At 40.4% G+C, this 8,763-nt stretch overlaps 1 protein-coding gene across 1 annotated transcript in view; it reads left to right on the plus strand.

Annotated features, from left to right (window-relative positions):
• The first annotated feature begins 5,836 nt into the window (after positions 1–5,836).
• LOC101850399 overlaps positions 5,837–8,763 on the plus strand; it is a 45,070-nt gene continuing 42,143 nt past the window's right edge. The window contains exon 1 of the mRNA XM_005092361.3: positions 5,837–6,007. The gene's annotated coding sequence lies outside the window, so the exon portion shown is untranslated. The remainder of the gene's footprint in view (positions 6,008–8,763) is intronic.

Raw genomic sequence — 8,763 nt, forward strand, 5'->3', positions numbered from 1 at the left:
AGAGAGAGAGAGAGAGAGAGAGAGAGAGACTGAGAGAGAGAGAGACAGAGAGAGAGAGAGAGAGGGAGAGAGAGAGAATACAAAAGACGACGTAGGCCTACTAAATAAGGCCTATCTGTAGGAAAGGGCGGATAGTGGGGAGCCTTCAGACACTTTTTCGTTTGGCTCCGCCGCTCGGTTCAGGAACAACTTAAGCTAACGGAAAATGTTTCACCATTATTGTAAGCCATTTGGGCATCGCCACTAGCTTCGTGCATCTTTACGTTTTGTCACCAGAGTATCACATAGGTACCCTAAGATGTCAGAAACCCTGCGGGAGAATCAGACAAGCGTGGGGGAAACTTAGGACGAAAAGGTGACTTTGGACAGTGTGATTCTGGTGTCAAATATTGTTTTTAAGAAGCAAAAGTTCGACAAAGCATACGTCTATACCTCTACCTTTGGTTTAAAGTTTTAAAGTGTATTTCACTCTCGGTGGAAATCGTAGAAAAGAGTGATCCAACCATATCTATAAACCAGTCCGCCTTCACTTACATGTGTACTTGTTGACTTGAAATCTCCCCTAATCATTGTAAAACATAGCTTATTGGTGCCCTTAATAACAAGCTAGTTTTTGTAGCGATAAACAGAGTTGAAAAGTATTCTTTATCACGTTAGTTTCCGAGTAAGTCAACGTCTGGATTCGGTGAGAGCATAGCATTCATGAAAATGCTCCATTTGTTAAGCTATCATCGCTAATTTTTATCTGATCAGAGCAATGAACTCTGATGTTGGTGGGGGTTATACCACAACCAAATCAAAACAGATAAAGGAAGTAAAGTCCGCAGATTAAATACTGTTACTCAGAATTTTCTATTCTAAAAGAGCTAGATATCTAGTGTTGCACTTTGTAAGAGATTTCAGCCAAAGGTTTCCTTCCATTTCAACGGCAGACTTACTCGTAGGAGCTTTTTGACCTCTTTTTGAGCCTTGAATCGAAGGAGGAAGAATTGCTAAATCTTCCACAGATGAATAGATGAAAACACTGAGAATCTTTTTTATCTTTAATAACGCACTTCCAAGTCACCCTCTTCGTCTTTCTCGGAAACCCATTTTCCCAACGTGGTGGGCACCCTTCTCAATAATCCCAAGTTCAATGATACATGTAATAACGTTACGTTTTAGTTCCTCGAGAAGGGCGCCACTTTCGACCGAGAATCCAGAAAGCCGGTCTTTTTTCGGGTAGATGTTGTTCATATGAGATGTTTCTGGCATGATTATGTTGTTGTTCGTCATGGCATTTGACATATCTTATATTAGTATGACAGATTTTGGGTCAGAAAAATACCCTTGAACATTTGATGAAATACTCCAATACCCCCTCCCCCCAACCCCCGCCCCACCCCGAGTCTCATTTTTAAAAATTATGTCATGGTAAACAAGTCTCTAAAACACACCAATGTTTTCACACCGTTTTGAATAGTTAGATTTCTTCCCATTGTAGCTTCTGCTCGACGAAGACAATGACTCATTAACAAGAAGGCGAGTTTCATCTTATTGTAAATTAAAAGTCTCTTTTTTTTTTTTTGCTCTATATTTCCTTGACATGGTTGCATTCTGGGAAATACACCAACAACGGAAAAATATATGAAATGTAATTTTCAAAGTAACTATGATTCCAACTATTCTTACGTTAGTCGTCGGAGACTTCGGACAGTGTACAAGTCACCTCATCCCCTGAATGAAGTCTCCCTACATGGGATAATGTTGGAAACATATTCATGAAACAGACATCATGAAAGCCAGGTTTGATTTTATGAATTTGGTACGTAACAGACACCCTAAGGCACATATATATATACGTAGTTTTGTGAAAGGGTTAATGTACTATTATGACATGTAACCGTATACAAACTGAGTAGGTATGAAAACTTAGATACAGCCTTATCAAAAACACTAGCAGATGCAAGAGTTCGCACAGTGAGGCGGCAAAAACTTAACACATCAGAGACGATTTACTGTGATACTGTAAAACTTTCTGAACACACTAAACCCCACATGACACATTATGTGATTGAGTGATGAAGTGAGTACCATCAACAGTTTAGCGAGAATTGACGAGTCCAAATAAGTCTCCCCGTGTTCGAGGCTTCCCCGCACTTACTAGCGTATAAACCATGATTATCGTCAGTTTTAGTTCTCCGCTAGCCTACTACGTCTGTAGGCCTTATACAGACCCTTATTGTGTGGGGGTATTTTTTTATAAGGGAGTGTATACAGACCCGGTAACCGGGAATAAAGTCACAAAGTATACAGGCCCGGTAGGGGAACTCTTTTGTGATTTCGGAAAGTTTCAGTACCCTCTTGGCTCATGGTAGAATTAGGTTCTTCTAGATCTATACAGACAGATATAAATCATTGATCTAGTTTCGAGGCTAGCCTAGATCTAGATAGATCTAAATCTAAATGAAGATTGTGGATGTCTTTTCGTTGAACGATCGTTTTTCACCCATTTTGGAGTTGGAGGAATCACAATTTGAAGAAAAGGACAACATGTCATAATTTCAATCGAGCAGTCACCCTCTCTACTTCTCTCTCTCTCTCCCTTTCTCCCTCTCTCTCTGTGTATCGCTCGCATTCTCTTTTTCTTTGTTTGTCTCTGTCTTTCTTTCTCCCCACCTATTTCCCACTCTATCTTTCTCTCGTTCCCTCCTGCCAACTGGCGGGGCATGTCAAGTACATTTTGCTAGCACTCCCCCCCTGCTCTCTCTCTCTCTCTTTCTCTCTCCTCTCTCTCTCTCTCTCTCTCTCTCTCTCTCTCTCTCTCTCTCTCTCTCTCTCTCTCTCTAAACACACACACACACACACACACACACACACACACACACACACACACACACACACACACACACACACACTCTCTCTCTCTCACACACACACACACACACACACACTACCGGGTCTGGGCGCTGAAATTTTCCGAAACCACAAAAGAGTTCCCCTACCGGGTCTGTATACTTCGTGACTTTGTTCCCGGTTACCTGCTTTTTTTTATATTACCATGCATTCTGTTTTCTTTACATTCAACAAGAATCCTTTACGTTCACTTTCTTTTACAACAGTTTCTAGAAGCAATTGAAGGTCCTTTTCGGAGCCTGCTATTAAAACCGTGTCATCTGCATACCTGAAGTTATTAATATTTTCTCCATTTACTTTGAGGCCTGGGCATTCTTCTATGTTTCTAAGGATTGTTTCACTGTACATGTTAAAGAGGTCTGGTGACATAACACACCCTTGCCTTACTCCTCGCCTAATCTGTATATATTCACTGTATTATCCATTAATTCGTACAGCAGCGTTTTGGTCCCAGTACAAATTTCTTATAATTCTTAGATCTTTTCCATCTATGTCTAGCTTTTCCAGTATTCTAAATAGCTCATAATGTCTAACTTTATCGAACGCCTTTGAATAATCTATGAAGCATAAATACAGATCTTTCTGTGTTTCAATACATCTTTCCATTAACATTGTTAAAGTGAATATAGCATTTCTGGTGCCCTTGTCAGAAACAAAGCCGAATTGCGTTTTAGATATCTCTGGTCTTACCATTTTTCTCAATCTTCCCATTATTACTCGCAGCAATTTTTGTAAAACGACTCATAAGGCTAATTGTTCTATGCATATCACACTCAGTGGCACCTGGTGTTTTAGGTAAAGCTATAAAAACTGACTTCATCATATCTTCTGGGATCTCACCGCTGTCATAAATAGCATTTAGAAGCTTTGTTGTTATTTCAGTGCCTAGTTCTTCAAGCGCGACAATCACTTCAACTGGAATATTATCTGGCCCAGTGGCTTTTCCTTGTTTCATTTTCCTAATGGCAGCTTGTGCTTCTGCTTTCAGTATTGGTGGTCCATTTATTTTATTCTTTATTACCGATTTTTCTCCTCCATTATCTTTGAAAAGATCTTCTATGTATTCTGACCATCTGTTTAAGACATCCCCTTTGTTCTTTAAAATATCCCCTCCCTTTGATCTTATGCATCCTTTATTTGAGCATCCTTTTATCCCACTTACTTCTTTGATTTTTGAACGCATGTATGTATTTGCTGTCTTTGTTTTGGTTCTTCTCTATTTGTTGACACTGATAATTTATCCATGTTTCTTTTGCTTCTTTGCAATTTTTCTTTATTTCCCCGTTTAATAAGATGTTGTACTTTTCCACATTTGATTTTGCCTTTCTTCTCTCTTCCATTAGTTTTAATATTTATGTCCTGGGTCATCCTTTTTTATAGCTTTTTTAGCTTTCGGTTGAGGGGGGGGGGGGGGGTATTTTCTTCCACAGCCTCCATTATTGAGTCTTTAATTTTCCTCTGTAGTTCTTCCGATTTAGTAATGTTTTCCAAAGCTTGAAATTTATTTCTTACATCAATGGAGAAACGTTCTTTCATTTCTTGATTTGTCTTTAAAAGACCTATGTCAAATTTAGGTTCACACTTTGACTTTTTGAGTTTCTTCAGTCGTATCCGCATTTTACACATGACTGGTACATGGTTACTATCACAGTCTGCTCCTGGCAGTGATTTAGATGATTTTATTGTGTTTCTAAAACGTTTCTGAATAAGTATGAAGTTTATTTGATTTCTACTTCTATCGCCAGGACTCTTCCAAGTGTATCGTCTTCTTGGGTGATCTTCTCACCAGGTGTTTGATATCATAAAATTATTTTCTCTGCGCCATTCTACCAGTCGTTCCCCGCGTTCATTCTCTTTACCCAGTCCCCATTGCCCAACTATATCTTCTATACGTGTACTTCTACTTTGGCATTAAAGTCTCCCAAGACTATCTTTAAATCTTGTGATTTTAAATGTTTCATTGCCTTATCAAGGTCTTCATAAAAAGTCTCAATTTCCTCGTTGTCGTGCTCTGATGTTGGTGCATATATTTGGATGACACCTATGTCAAAAGGTTTTCCCTCTAATTTAGCCACGATGACTCTATCTGACACTCCCCAAAAACCTTTGATGCTCCTGCTGTTGCTTCGTCAAATAAAATTCCGACTCCTCTTTCTTGGGCTTTTCCTCCTGAATATGTAATCGTTTTGGATCCTCTTTTAATCAAGCCTGCCCCCTCCCATCTAACTTCTGAAAGGCCTAACATATTTAGCTTCATCCTATCCATTTCCTGCTCTATATGATCTAATTTGCCTTTCTGGTACATTGTTCTTACATTCCATGTGGCAATGTTGCTTATTTTTGCAGCCAGTAGCCGGATATGACGATCGGGCTCCACCTACTGCCTGTGGCGGTTCCTACCGAGCGGGGAGTTCAGAGCTGGATCATGAACCCCCCTTAACGCTGTTATCTTATAAATGAAAGTACTTTTCCATGATCTTGTATAGATTCACTTGGATAGTCTTCATCTACCAGATAATGAATGGAAAGCGATTAATTCAATGATGCCCATTATTAGGTCTCTAGAATTTCTGTTAAAAAAAAACAACAACCTATAATAGGCCTAATTGAAGCATGCCTCTGGGCTGCTTTTCTGGTCTCAAAATTTACAGGAAAAACCCGAAGTTATTTTGTTTCTCGGCAAAGCCCATTTATGACTCATAACCGAAATTCCCGTTCGAATTCTCAATAATTATTATTGTCAATGAACGAACCTTTTTATGTAATTTTATTGGGAAAGGGCAAAACTTAATCATTTTGATAAAATACTAGCATAATACAACTGCTGTCTAACAAAAACAAAAAACAAACAAAAACCAACAAAGAAAAAAGAAAAACCCATAAAATACTGCCACCGACACTCCAGATTTTACTGCAAGACGCCAGATCTATTTTTAGGTCTAAATTCTACTTCCGATTTTCTTCTTCGTTCTCAACCACAGAATGCCAGAAAAAGAAGCTGAGAATCAGAGCAAGAGTCTACATCTAAATCTTGATCTAGCTTACATACTCTGACAACCCAACATATTTCTGCTTCGGTTGTTCTTGTAAAGCTCATTTGCTTTTTGTAACGGTAAGTTTAGTTTAGTTTTGAAGTACGGCTGTGGTCAGGCTAGTCGCCTAGAATTAGTAGAATCTATCAGCCGTTCGTTGCTTTCACTTTCATTGCTTGTTCCTTCCTGCTCGTTGTTTTCACACTCTGTTATCTAGGTTGGTGCTCATGGATCTGGCAGTTTGAAACCAGTCTAGGTTCATGGAGAATTTATGTGCCTTCCAGACCATGTCAATCCTATTCTTGAAAGCATTCAAGGATGGTGCAGACACCACATTTTCCGGTCGAAGTGGCTAGCCGTACTTAATTAAGTACGGCTAGACTGAGAGTCGACTAGACTGCCAGTCTTGCCGTACTTAGAGAGCTAGGTTTGGCCCTTCTATCGACTCAAGCCTGTTGTTGTTAAGTACACAGGTCTCATTAGATCTAGATTCTAGATCTAGTAATTATTCAGGTTCAAATACATGCAAGTCAGTAAGGCACCTTTTGGTTTTGTCTGAAATACAAATACTTTAGGCATAGCAAACTAAAAATTTCATTTACAATTCAGCCATCAATATTAAGTACGACTAGCCTGACAGTCTACTAGCCATCCTTAAGTACGGCTAGCCTGGCTGTCTACCCGTACTTAAGTACGGCTAGCGAAGAGGAATAGTCTAGTCCAGTCTAGCCGTACTTATCTTAGGCCCTATTCTATTAGAAAGTGACTATTCGGACTCGAGTCCGGATATGAAAAAATGTTATTCGGACTCTGATTCTTGTCCAGCATGACATCACTTCCGACTTCATGTGACTCGTGACTCCTGATTCCTGTCCTGCCTCTCTCGTGACTCGCCTCAGGCTGGGTAGAGATTCGGGCAAAATGGCGTTAAATTGTGCCGGAGCCGAGTTTTTATCGTATAATGAATTTGAGGCCGGCCTGAGAAGTTAGAGCGCTTCTAATAAAATGTTTATTTGTCAAGAGGGTCATCAGAAGCAATTAAAGATGGCTCGTTAGCGTGTGTCGGGGTCGGATGGGCGGCCCGCACATGTGTGGCTGTGTGTGCGTGTCGGGGAAAGGGGGGGTGGGGCGCTATCGGTCCGGGCGTTGAACGTCGCATACGCGTCAGTCCCCCCCCCCCCCCCGCAACTGATCATTATTACAATAATAAAAGCTAGTCTTGACGTAGATCTACGTAATGTATTGTGCTCTGGTCTATGGAATCAAAAGTTGCCGTATGCTCGGCTCTACACAGCAACACAACTTTTTCTTGGTAAACAATCGAGATGACACAGGCTTGTGTATTTTAACGATTTGGTCTTTTTATTTTTACACAGCTCATAATATGCAGGTGCCAGAGATCTGCTAATCTTCAATTTTACATTTTTCTACAACAAAGAAAGTGGGAAACATGGGGGGTGGGGGGGGGGGCGTATCAATGAGGCGGCGGGCATCGGATGAGCAGACAAGGTGTGGGGGAAACTCAAAAATGGCGGAAAATTGGAAGCGCTGAACGTTAGATCTATAGAACGAAGACACTTCCTTTTTTCCGGACCCGTGTCCGAATAACATTTTTTCTTATTCGGACTTGAGTCCGAATATGAATTTTTAAAATTCGGACTCGAGTCCGAATACGAAAAAATGTTATTCGGACTCGAGTCCGAATAATGACGGCCATTCTATTAACATTAGAAAACAAGAGGTTTAAAATACAGGCGATTGTTAAGATTTCCGCGTTTAATTCCAATATGTGCTTTTTTCATACCCTCAGGCATATTTGGCTTTGGTCCCTAACCTTAACCCTAACCCTAACCCTAACCATAACCCTAACCCTAACCCTAACCCTAACCCTGACCCTAACCCTTAACCTAGGGTTAGGGACCAAAGCGAAATATGCCTGAGGGTATGAAAAACGCACACATCGGAATTAAACGCGGGAATCTTAACAATCGCCAAAATACATGCACTGTCATTAAGGCACCTGGTTTCGTCTCAAATACAATTTATACTTTAGGTACTGCAAACAAAAAATTTATATATTTACAATTCAGTAGGCCTATTATTTTTAAATGGTCAGTCTAGCCATCATATTAAAAATAAGTACGGCTAGACTGCCAGTCTAGCCGTCATTAAGTATGGCTAGCCTCTTCCTTTTCCGGTAGGGAATTCCGAGCGTTAACTGTGCGTACACTGAAGAAGTTTTGGCGGACTGCTGTTTTCACATGTTTTTTTTTCAATTTTAGGCTGTGTCCCCTAATATTAGAGTGTAGACTAGATCTAGATCCCGCGGTAAAATAATGTCTCCCTTTATGTTGTAAATTCCTGTTAAATACTTGTAGTATTCAATCATGTCGCCTCTAGCTCTCCGATAGTAGTACAGCGATGGCAGATCCAATTCTCTGAGACGATAGCAGACAGGAATTAGTTTGGTGGCCCGACGTTGCCCTTTTTCAAGTTGTTCCTCATCACTTTTAAGAGAAGTATCACTTATAAGAAGCAGCTTTGTAGATATAAATCTTGTATGAATATTATAGGTTGATGTGTCAGCGTCAACAATCAACAAAATCAATCAAAATGTGAAAAAGGTAGGCCTAGATTATATATATATATCGCAGTGGCTACGTTCACGGCGCCGTGAACGTAGTCCGCAGGCTAGGTTCACGGCGCCGTGAACGTAGTCTGCAGGCTAGGTTCACGGCGCCGTGAATGTAGTTGGCAGGCTACGTTCACAGCGCCCTGAATGCAGTTTGCAGGCGCTGTTGAGGCTACGTTCACGGCACTCTAAGCTTTGTTTAGA

Source organism: Aplysia californica, unplaced genomic scaffold (genome assembly GCF_000002075.1).
Source record: "Aplysia californica isolate F4 #8 unplaced genomic scaffold, AplCal3.0 scaffold00045, whole genome shotgun sequence".
NCBI lineage: Eukaryota > Metazoa > Mollusca > Gastropoda > Aplysiida > Aplysiidae > Aplysia > Aplysia californica.